The 9,834-nt window shown below is 36.9% G+C and overlaps 1 pseudogene; it reads right to left on the reverse strand.

Annotated features, from left to right (window-relative positions):
- Positions 1-3,387: 3,387 nt before the first annotated feature.
- Positions 3,388-5,156, reverse strand: LOC134736334 (tigger transposable element-derived protein 1-like; annotated as a pseudogene).
- Positions 5,157-9,834: the final 4,678 nt, after the last annotated feature.

Below are 9,834 nucleotides of genomic sequence, written 5' to 3' on the forward strand. Positions count from 1 at the left end.
AATTACTACAAACATCACGGCTTAAAGGAACACAGTTTATCACCTCATACTCTGCAGTTTAGAAGTCCGACATGGGTTCTTACTGGGCTTATATCAGGGTATAAGCAGGCCTACTTTATTTTCCTTGTTTTTTTGTTTTCTTCCTTTTTTGTAGAGATAGGGGCTCACCATGTTGCCCAGGCTGGTCTCGAACTCCTGGCCTCAAGTGATCTTCCTGCCTTGGCCTGGAAGTGCTGGGATTACAGGCGTGATCTACCAAGCCTGGCCCCTACTTCCTTTTTGGAGGTACTAGGAGAGAATCCTTCTTTTGTCTAGCTTCTTGAGGCTGTCCACATTCCTTGGATCCCTTATTCCATCTTCAAAGCCAACAAGGTGGGTTGACTACTATTCACATCACACCTTTTTGATCTGTATTCTTTAGTCACATATCACTGTGATCACAGCTGGGAGATTCTCATCTCGTAAGGATTCATGTGATTGGATTGGGTCCACCTTCATAGTACAGGTAATATCCTCATCTCGCCTTAATCACACCTGCAATGTTCCTCTTGCCATGTAAGGTTAACATTATCACAGCTTCTAGGATTAGGGAATGGACATATTTAGAAGCCATTATTCTGCCTAGCAAATAATTTAACTGGCACATCTGCATTTCTGTTTTAGTTATGTCTTATTTCATTTTGTATATCATTTAAATATCTAATTGTAACGAAGAGCAACTTGTGAAGATTTAGTGGTTTATTAAGGCACCTTCAGCTCTTCTTCATAAATGAGTTAATATACTCTTACTTAATTAAAATCTTGTTTTTGAGATCCTCTCAACTTTTTTTGAAATACTTTTTACATTTAGAATTTCAAGCCACAGTCTTAATATTTTTTGAGCTATCTGTAGTCCTACTTACATGATTCTCAAAAATTTATTGTGATAATATTTCCCCCTCTTTCTTATACCTAAACACCGTCAGCCTTGAGAAACTATTTCTCATAGATGTGCCCAGATTACATTTAAATTAATTTGGAATGTAAAATTACATGCATACACACTTCTTTGAACAGATACGTGGAGTGGTAGTATATGTGGTGTTAAGAAAGGTGTGTAGTAGAGCTATTGCTTGGATTATTCTCTTTGCTTGTTGTGAAAGCTCGTGAAGAGACATTGGGCCATGTGGTCAGGTTTCTAACAGTTCTCATATTGGCATCAATTAGTTGTCTGCTTATTAATAGAAGTTATGCTACAGACTTCTTTGTCTCTGTAGCCCCAAACTGTTATATTCACCCTTTTTCTGCATATACCATTAAATTTAATGTCCTCAAATATTATGTGTATGTTATGTTATATACACACACATCATTAAGTACCACATCTCAAAGAAATTTTTCTCTGGAGTCCATTTCTGTTTTGCCTATCCCTCTGTTGCCATTTTCTATACTACCTTTTCATATACCTTAAATTAGCTAGTATCTGTTTATATATTCACATCACATTTTTGCAAGGTAGATAAAGGAAATTGCTCTCAAATGATGGGATTTTTACTTGCTGTGTTTCAGTTTAAAACATCCTTTTCCCCCACAAAAACTAGTTTTATAAACATTTGTGAAGCAGACTGCGTAAAGGAAATTGCTGACACAACTTAACTGCATCTATAATCGTGCAAGTGATATGACTGCATGGGGAGAGCAAAGAAGATAGAAGCAAAAATTGGGCTATATTTTCAACTTAAGTCTCAGTATGAAAAAAGAGACTAATGCCAGTTAGTTATAATTTGAAGTGTTTGGAATATTTTTACTTTGTAGACACTTGGCTAGAGTGCTCCAAATAGAGATATGTGTCTTACAGTCTAAATGGAGCTTTTTTTTTTTTTTTTTTTTTTTTTTGAGACAGAGTCTCACTCTGTTGCCGAGGCTGGAGTGCAGTAGCGCGATCTCGGCTCACTGCAACCTCCACCTCCCGGGTTCAAGTGATTCTCCTGCCTCAGTCTCCCAATTAGCTAGAACTACAGGTGCATGCCACCATGCCTGGCTAATTTTTTGTATTTTTAGTAGAGACAGGGTTTTACCATGTTAGCCAGTATGGTCTCGATCTCCTGACCTCGTGATCCACCCACTTCGGCCTCCCAAAGTGCTGGGATTACAGATGTGAGCCACCGCGCCCGGGCGGAGCTGTGTGTTGTATGCCTCTAGACTGCCTGTAATCCCAGCACTTTGGGAGGCCGAGGTGGGCAGATCATGAGGTCAGGAGATTAAGACCATCCTGGCTAACACGGTGAAACCCCGTCTCTACTAAAAATACAAAAAATTAGCTGGGCGTGTTGGCGGGCTCCTGTAGTCCCAGCTATTGGGGAGGCTGAAGCAGGAGAATGGTGTGAACTCAGGAGGCGGAGCTTGCAGTGAGCCGAGATTGGGCCACTGTACTCCAGCCTCGGCGACAGAGCGAGACTCCGTCTCAAAAAAAAAGAGTCTCTAATAATTTTGAAAGAGACACAGCATGCTGTGTCCTGGGAAAAATCACCTAACCTCCAGGGTTTTTATTGTTTTTACTGATTTATTGATTTGAGACAAGGTCTTGCTCTGTCGCCCAGGCTGGAGTGCAGTGGCATGATTACGATTCACTCCAGTCTTGAACTCCTGGGCTCAAGCAATCCTCCCACCTCAGCCTCCTGGATAGCTGGGATTACAGGTGTGTGCAACCAAGTCCAGCTACTTTTGTAATTTTTTTTGTAGAGATGAGGGTCTAGCTATGTTGCCCAGGCTAGTCTCAAATTCCTGGGTTCAAGCAATCCTCCCAACTTGGCCCCCCAAAGTGCTGGGATTATATGAGTGAGTTACTGTGGCTTGCCTTTTTTTAAAATATATATATAAGGAGTATTATAGTGCCAGTGCCTTTCTGTCTGGTGCTGGAGGTCTCATTATAACATCTGTAAATTATATATATCTTTTAAACATGATTACATTAGATTATTGTATTTGCTCTTGACTTCTTCTGTCTTTCGCATGAAATCTATGGGCATGAACAATATCTCCAACTGCAGATACGTATCTCTGTGTTAGCAATAAATATCCTTAAGTTAAGGTCATAGTTCTTCTGAATAACTTTTAAAAATTAGATATATTTTAGGAAATTACTGCTCTAGTATACAACATTCATTTCTTTTCCACTGGCAAAATCTGGATTATATATACAGGCATACCTTATGGCAGGTTTAAGTTCCAGATCACCACAATAAAGCAAATATCACATTAAAGTGAGTCATATGAATTTTTTGGTTTCCCAATGCACATAAAAGTTACATTAACATTATACCATATCTGTTTAGTATGAAATAGTATTATATCTAAAAAACAATGTATATATATTAATTTTAAAATATTTTGTTCCTAAAAAAAATGCTAACGATTATCTGAGCCTTTAGTGAGACATAATGTTTTTGTTGGTGGAGGGTGTTGCCTTTATGTGGATGGATGCTGACTGACCAGCGTGGTGGTTGCTGCAGCCTGGGGTGGCTGTGGCAATTTCTTAAAGTGAGACAACAATAAAGTGTGTTGCATTGATTGATTGTTCTTTTCACAAAAGAATTCCTGTAGCATAAAATGCTGTTTGATAGCATTTTACCCACAGTAGAACTTCTTTCAAAATTGGAGACAATCCTTTCAAATCTTGCTGCTGCTTTATCAACTAAGTTAATGTAATATTCTAAATCTTTTGTGGCCATTTCATTAGTGTTCACAGCATCTCTACCAGTAGTAGATTCTATCTCAAGAGGCCACTTTTTTTTTCTCATCCATAAAAGGGAACTCTTCATATGTTAAAGTTTTATAATGAGATTTCAGCTATTCAGTCACATCTTCGGCCTTCACTTCTAATTCTTATTCTCTTGCCTTTTCCACATCTGCAGTTACTTCCTCCACTGAAGGCTTTCTCGAACCCCTTGAAGTCATCCTTGAGGGCTGGAATCAACTTCTTCCAAACTCCTCTTACTATTGATATTTTGACCTCTTCCCACAAATCATGAATGTTCTTAATGGCATCTAAAAGGGTGAGTCCTTTCCAGAAGGTTTTCAATTTACTTTGGTCAGACTCATCACAGGAATCACCATCTATGGCAGCTATTGCTTTACAAAATGTATTTCTTAAGTAATAAGACTTGAAAATTGAAATTACCCCTTGACCCATGGGCTGCAGAATGGATATTGTGTTAGCAGGAATGAAAGACAACATTAATTTTCTTGTGCAACTGCATCAGAGCTCTTGGATGACCAGGTGAATTGTCAATGAGCATTAATATTTTGAAAGGAATCTGTTTTTCTGAACAGTGGGTCTCAACAGTGTGCTTAAAATATTTGGTAAACTGTGCTATAAGCAGATGTGCTGTCACACAGGCTTAGTTTTCCTATGTAAAGAGCATAGCCAGAGTAGATTTAACATAATTCTTAAGGGATCTAGAATTTTTTGAATGGCAAATGAGCATTGGCTTCAACTTAAAGGCACCAGCTTCATTAGCCTGTAATAAGAGAGTCAGCCTGTTCTTTGAAGCTTTGAAGCAAGGCGTTGACTTCTCTTCTCTAGCTATGAAAGTCGTAGATGGCATCTTCTTATATAAGACTGTTTTGTTTACGTAGAAAATCTGTTGTTTAGTATAACTAGCTTCCTCAGTGATCTTAGCTAGATCTTCTGGATAACTTGCTACAGCTTCTACATCAGCACTTGCTGCTTCACCTTGCACTTTAATGTTATGAAGATGCCTTCTTTCCTTCAACTTTATGAACCAACCTCTGCTAGCTTCCAACTATTCTTCTGCAGCTTCCTCACCTCTCTCTGCCTTCATAGAATTGAGATGAGTTGAGGTCTTGCTCTGGATGAGGCTTTGGTTTAAGGAAATGTAGCTGGCTTGATCTACCCAGACCATTAACATTTTTTCCATATCAGCAAGAAGACTAATTTGCTTTCTCATCATTTTTGTCTTCACTGGAGTCGTACCTTAATTTCCTTTAAGAATTTTCATTTGCATTCATAACTTGGCTAACCAGTGCAAGAGGCCTAGTTTTGGGGACATATCAGCTTTCGACATGCCTTCCTCACCAAGGTTAATCATTTCTAGTTTTTGATTTAAACTGAAAGACATGTGACTCTTCCTTTCACTTGAGCACTTAGATGCCATTGTAGGGTTATTCACTGGCCTAATTCCAATATTGTTGTGTCTTAGGGAAAAGCAAAGCCTAAAATGAGAGAAAGAAATAGGGAAACAGCTAGTCAGTGGAGCAGCCAGAACACACACTGGGCATGGTTCCTGGCACCCCAAACAATTACTATAGTAACATCAAAGATCATCGATCCCGGATCACAGCAACAGAGGTAATAAAAAATAAAAAAGTTTGAAAGTTTTGAAAATTTTAGTAATTTTGGAATTACTATCATTTTATTAATAAGATATGACACAGAGACACAAAGTGAATACATGTTGAAGAGATAGTGCCAATAGACTTGCTTGACACAGGGTTGTCACAAACCTCCAATGTGTAAAAAACAAAATATCTGCAGAGCACAACAAAATGAGGTCTGCATACATATATATATACATAAGTATAGTGATATATGTATACATATGTGTCTATGTATAGTACATATATATGTTATATATAGTGTATGTTACATATATATATATACAGTGTGCATATATATATATATATGTTTGTTTGATAAGTATTCCTGATTAGACAGAACACCAATATTGTCTGTTTTTAACCTATGTGACTTTGAGCTAGTCATTTACCATTTCGAAGCCTCAGTTTTTTAGATCCCCAAAGTAATGAGGTGAAACCAAGTTATGTCTAACCTAACTGCCAACATCAATATGCTGGGTTCCTAAGCTTAAGATTCTGATCATCCTAGCATAACTAATACTTATTGAGTACTAATACTTATTGTGTGCCAGACACTCGTCTATGTATTTTACATATATGAAAACTTTTAGTCCTCATAAAAACTGTGAGAAGGGTAGTAAAATTTTCCACTTCATAGGTGAGGAAATGAGGCAGGGAAAGTTTCAGGAACTTGTCTTAGGTTATATAGCTTAGAAGTGGCAGAGCTGAAGTTTGAACTCAGGAATCTGTCTCCAGAGATCCTTTTTTTGGTAGATATGTGCTCTCCCTGTTGGAGCCAGCCTTAGACAAATCTTGACATGGACCATGTTACTTCTACTCCAAAGAGCATTTCCCTTCTTATCTCAAGTTTTTCAAGTGTCTCAGGCCTGCCTCCTGTCTAAAGCTTGCCACTCTAAATGATTTTTATGTATGGCTGATATTTCCCCATCCTACATTCCTAGCTTTGGGTGTCCTGTTCTATTGGGATTTTGCACTATGGTAAAAAACTGATAAGAAGATTCAAAGTAAGGGCAAAACAACATGTTTAATAGTATGTGTAATGGGGAAAGATATTTGGGAAAGAAAAAGAGTTTTCCTTGATTCTAAACTTTGAATATGTGATTATTTGAATACTATATATGATATTTGAATATATTACATAGTGGCTACCTATGTGATTAAGCATATGACTGACACAGTTCTGTGAACTCTTGACACACACAAGTAAATTAAAACTTCTTTTCATGTACCATTCTGCCATCAGTAGGATGAGAAATGGATGCCAAATATCTGCCTCTTTCAAACCAGTCTGAGTTTTTCGTAGATGTTTTAAATTTCATCTGGTTTTTTGGTGCAATGTTTTTTATGTGTCCCTTGAAAAACAGAAGATTCTGGTTTTACAAAATGTATTTCTTATAGTAATAATTATAAATAAAGCTAAAAATTTAAAAATCTCCATTTGAAGTGATAATATCTTTGAAAAATTCAAGGACACTTTTATTAGTTATCTTATTGAACTGAGCTCTGAGAGAGGTTATGACTTAAACAATTTTTTGATATGATTTAAGTCCTTAAGTTTGCTAATTGCAAGCTCACTGAAACACAGTATTAATTTTAAAAATCTTGCAAAAATGTTTGATTCACATCATTGCTGGCTTGCCAAGTCTGTGGCTAGATAATCCTTTAGAAGCAATTTTGAACTATTTGAACAAGCCTACTTTGAGATTATGTACAAACAATTTATGTGTGATTATACTGTCTGCACTATTTTCTGCTTCTGTGTTCTTTATTTTTCCAGAGGACTATAGCAGATGTTTTAGACTTTGTGAGAAAGGTCAAGTTGTTCTCTCTATTGCCATTAGTAAAAGTACTTGTGAAAAGCTATTTGTTATACTATATTTAGATAGTTGCATTTATATACTCAAAAATCAAGTTTACTTTGGGGTAGTTATAGATGAAGTAATAAAGGCATTACTTAAACTATGAAAAGTAAAAGCTCTTGACACACAGTGGGTATAAAAGTTGAGGTACCCCTTTAATACCATTTGCTCAGCTTCCATCTTAGCACTGTTCATTGCCCTCACATTGCCGCCTCCTTGTCTAACTCTCAGCTATACAGGGAGGTCCTTGAGGCAGGCACTGTAAGTGCACATGACAGTATCCAGCATGATAAATGCAGGACCTAGAACACTTATCTAGTCCTTGCTAGTATTAAAAATTCAACAGGTCTTACCAACTTGGTGCAACAAGAAACGGCATGTTGATTAATGAGAAACCTAATAATTATCAAATAACTTGATGGTGTCTTCAATAGTATACACCATCCTTAAAACATAGCTTGTTAGTGTTGATCCTTGTCTGTCTCCACTACTAAATAATAAAGTTTATCTTAATTTATTAAGTCTTTTAAGGCAGGGTTCTCTTTATCTCTGCATCACTAGTTCTTAGCACAGTGCCTACCACAGTGCCTGATTAATTGAAATAATTCATGAGGTAAAACAGAACAAGGATATATACTTCCTATCAACAAATTGCTGAAATCAAGGTTAACTTTTGCCTAATAGAGTTATCTCCGATCATCTGATTATGGATGGTAATTAGTATGCAGAACTGTAATGATCAATGCTGAACCTTCTGATGTAGTTCAGGTCATTTTAAGGTAAGGAAGGTCCACCCAAATTAAGGATTTCTTTAGCCTGAAATAGCTAAGACAAACCATTGATTATCAGCCAATGATTGTTGATTATGTCCATAGAAATTTAATTAAATTTGAGGGGTTTTGTGAAATAACCTGGCATTTGTTACTGTGCTTTCATCTTAGTCAGCATCATTGTAAATTCTAGTCCATAGATCATAGCTTAAAGTCGACTTGCTTTTAAGCAGGTAAATTCTCTAAGTTCTGTGCTTAGCCCAATGTTTATAATATAGTCACTGACAACCAGTGAAATAGCACAGATATCTTAGCATCTATTACTTGCATTTTTAGCAGATGTCCTAATCTTATTTAGTTTCTAGTAAAGGACAACCTGGATTCCAAGCATTTCTTTCTGAGGTCAATTATTCTTGATAAATACTTCCAGAAGGACTTATCATTAAAGATTTTAAGAGAAATAACCCAAAATGAGGGCATTGGAATGTAATACGGGATGAGATAGCTATTTATTTGTGGTATCTCAGTATCATCCTGTTACGCTTTTTTCTGTTCTTACTAGCATGGCTCAGATTTTGAGTCTACATTTTCTAGGCTCCCTTGCCAGCTGGCTATGTTCTACTAATGGGGAATATTGTGAGGAAATCAGAAGGGTATAAATTGAGAAAACTTCCTGCTTTGGTCTTCAATGATGTGGCAGTTGTTGGCAGGTTGTGGAATTATATAGGAGTTTCTGTAGCAGCAGAGGAGGTGAAATGATTCTGGACTCCAGTAGCCAAGACAGAAAAGCACCTTTTCAGCAGTTCCTAGCTGGTTCCAGGTGGCCCATATTTGACGGATCTGGAACAGGCTGCAATAGCATCTCCAAAGTGGGGTAACAGGTGCAGGCTAGTGGGTTCCAGCCTAGAAGTTTTGGAAGGCTCTATTTCACTTCTCCTTTTCTTTTTTTTTTTTTTTCTTTTTAACTTTTCTAAAAGGCAACAGTTTTCCTATAATGTTTTCCCTCTGTTTGATATACCTAGAGTGAATTATGTTTTCTTGAGCAGACATTGTCCTTTTAGTTTTCTATTCATTAGACAAACCAGATACCAATGTGTACAAATATGTACAAAGACATGAGTATACCATGGTAAGATTTTTATGTTTGTTTCTGAGAATCAATCCCCTAACATGCTGTTGAGTCATACGTCTTGTAAAAGTAAAAAACAGATACACCTATAGTATTTTTTTGTTCTCTCAATGACAAAATTTAACATTTGTCACTGAATTGTGAGCTCTTGGAGAAATGGAACTATAAGTCATTTATTTGTGTATTCCCAGAGGTTGACTTAGTGCTGAACTTAAAGAGTAAATCTGCCCGTATCACTTTCCTACTTGAAATCATTCAAATTCTCCTTACTGCTGATTAGGATAAAATCCAAGTTCTCTAGTGTAGCCTACTGAGAGCTTTAAACTTTGGTCGTTATTTACCTTTCCAACGTTATCTCTTGTCTCTTGATTTGACTCTTCAAGTTTTTGTCCCACTGGGACTCAATAACTTGCAGTTCTTCCAAAATCTCACACTATGTCTTACTTTTGGTTGTTGTCACATATGTGACTCCTTAAATCGGAATGAACTATTCTCTTCTTATTTCAACCTTGTTTTCCAAGAAAGCTCCTATTTGTGCATCAGTCTCCAGCTTTTATACTTTTTTTCTTTTTACTTTCCCATGTCTTCCAGCTTGACTTAGAAATCTTTCTGTATGTATCTCCAATGCAGTCTTCACTGCCCTTTTTATAGCACTTAACACACTGTGTTGCGATTGCCTGTTTAATTGCATCACAGC

Source organism: Symphalangus syndactylus, chromosome 4, assembly GCF_028878055.3.
Source record: "Symphalangus syndactylus isolate Jambi chromosome 4, NHGRI_mSymSyn1-v2.1_pri, whole genome shotgun sequence".
Lineage (NCBI taxonomy): Eukaryota > Metazoa > Chordata > Mammalia > Primates > Hylobatidae > Symphalangus > Symphalangus syndactylus.